A 3,095-nucleotide genomic window follows, 5' to 3' on the forward strand; every position below is an offset into this window, starting at 1 on the left:
TCAAGTAACGGGAGCCTATACCTGTTTGTTTTGTAGGTACTGTCTATCAAAAATACCAAATTACATGCATTGGATAACTTCACTGCATCAGGATGACACCAGAAGATATTACGTACAACTTCTTCATCCTTTAATCTATGCCAATGAATATACTGATCCTGTTCAAGAAGCTTCATTAGTTGTTGCATTTCAGTATCACTACCTCTTATGGAAGAACGATATGCACTTCTTGCATCGTATATTTGTTTGATTGTATAACTATTGACATTGTGCTCCTTTAGCGTTAGCAAAATATTTCTTGGTTTCACCATTGACTTTGTCATATTATCAATAATTATCTTTTCATCCTTAGTCAATGACCAGCATATGAATGCCCAACTAATGACTTTGCCATTTCATGATTGTGACTCCCACACATTAACTTCAACATCTATCATTGGCCTCCAACCACTAGTTTCCCACACAGCTTAAAGGGACACCCACATTTTGTACCTACCAGTATCTCTTCTTACAAAATCTGTCTTCCTGCACCTATACTGACCACTCCTTTCACAACCAATTAAGACAAATGAAGTCCTTCCTCTCATACAATGTTTGTGTCTGACCTCATAATGACTGCCACAAAACCAATTTCATAAGCAACAGCTTGAGCCCAATTCAAAACATCATCACGGGTAGCAAACACCTACAATTCAATAACACATTAGAACAATCAACATGTTCTAATTTCATACCAGCTTCGTCTTCATTTTGTTCACTCATATCAACTTCTTCATACATTATACTGTCATACATCCATTGATCTTTGACCATCTTAACAAGACATTCAAAACTTTCAATCCCAAACACACAACCCCTAACCACACCATACATATACTATCACACAAAAACCTATGTAATTTTTTTACTGCATATAATAATATAAAACATTAAAATTGATAACCCTATATATTAGAAACAATAACATCAACTTTTTCTACTTAAAATTGACAACCATATAATAAATAAAAAATTATAACCAAACCATATGTACTAAAATAAATTATATTATTCAACTTAATTCTAATTCATGAAATTATAACTACAAAAAACAGTCAATTTTAGACCACAACAACTCAAATAAATTATACATAAATTATAACTGTAAATTATTTTACATTTAATACAATTTCCAAAATATAAAAACAAATACTTACAAATTAATTATCAAACTACACTTATTTAAAAATATTAAAAATAATAATACTAATTACATTTCAAATAAACAAGTAATTTTTTTACACATTAATTTTTATAGCAATCATATTAATATATTTATAATTTAATAAAATTCAAAAAAAATAAATATTTCTTTTTATTAAAAATAATATTATAAATCTGTATAACTCATACAGATTAACCAATCCGTATGAGTTATACGGATTGAATAATTCGTATAACTTATACAGATTGGCAATCCGTAAGTTATATAAAACTTATGGATTAATGAATCCGTGAGTTTTATATAACTTATGGATTCTTTAATCCGCATTTTACGCAGAAAATAAAAAAACAAATCATGTGATGTACCTCCGTTAACAACCACTGCCAGAACCACCACATACCGACGTACCTCCGGAACTCTTTCACCTCGACCAAAGCGGCACAATGCACCTCTCACAAAAATGAAAAAACCACAAGAAACCAAGAAAATGAACGAATGAATGCGTTACAATAAAAAAAACTAAAAAGGATGAAGAAAGCAGGTAGGGGTAATTTCGGAATACCTGTTTATTGCTGGGTGCACAAGCAATATGGTTGGTGCACCCAAGGATGTGCTAAGTGATTTGTCCAATCCTTGGGGCTTGAGATACATAACCTAAGATGCGAAAAAGGCTTGTAGGATTTGAAAGTCCTCCATCGAATTCATAAGACCACCAAGCCAACTCTAAAATGACACAACAAATGGACAAGAGAAAAATAAATGTTGAATCGATTCAACATTGCAGCCATAGTGAGAATAAACAGATACCATAGTGGGGATTCTTACATGAAACATACACCAACTTATTATCTTTGGGGATTCTCACATGAAGCATGCACCAAAGTAGAAAAATCCAAGATGAAGGGATTCATTCACTCTAGGTGAGGTTGTGCCTAAGAATACTGGGAGATCTTTGCCTAACAAAGTCATAGACAACCTTGAAACTTTGTTTCCTTGAAATTGTTGGGCACCAAATGAGGCGATTTGAGGAAGGGTTAAAAGGAAATGCTATGCCCTATATATCATTGATCGAGGCCGTACCCGAATCAAATAAACATGAAAATGCAGTAACTAGGAAGTGATCCTAGGTCGTTTCCCAATGAGCAGTGACAAGCCAAATGTTCATAATATACTTGCAGTAACAGTAACGATGGGGGGGGGGGGTTTGGTTGTTTGGTAATTAAAGAGCAGAACAAATAAAATGGAATACGAAACTACTAATATTAAAAACGGGTTGTTTCCTCTGATTCAGAAGCCACTCTCTTATCCTGGGTTATGGAGAATTCGTCCCTAACAGCCAACCACTTAATCCAACCCTATTTCAATTTACTAAGCCAAAATCAACTTAGGGTTTTCAATACGTGATTAGGCACCACATACACCAGTTAGCCCTTCGTCCATTAAGCATGAACGCAAGTTAGGCTCAGAGGCAATTAATCGAACACGAAGCGTGCACTGATTAATATTCATGAAATTGGGATAACTGGTGAAGGGAAAACTGCCAGGAAACCACATTACAAACGAAACCTCAAAGAGAGTTGGGCTTCGTCCTCAAAAGGAAACAACACCAGAAAATCTAGCCTTCCATGGATTCAAACAGAAAACGCAAATGAAAACATGAAGCAGAAACGTAAATGAACAAGAACGTAAATGAACAGAAACGTAAATGAACAGAAATGTAAATGAACAGAAACGTAAATGAACAAAAACGTAAATGAAAAGTAAAAAAGAAGCAAGAATGAACTTCGTAATTTAAAAGAGAAAACGGAATTTTGCATTTAGAAAGAAAACCTGAACAAGGGGAAAAGAAAAACCGTGAAAACCCTAAAACCAAGGTCCGGAAAAATGGAAA

This window comes from Glycine max, chromosome 18, assembly GCF_000004515.6.
Source record: "Glycine max cultivar Williams 82 chromosome 18, Glycine_max_v4.0, whole genome shotgun sequence".
Lineage (NCBI taxonomy): Eukaryota > Viridiplantae > Streptophyta > Magnoliopsida > Fabales > Fabaceae > Glycine > Glycine max.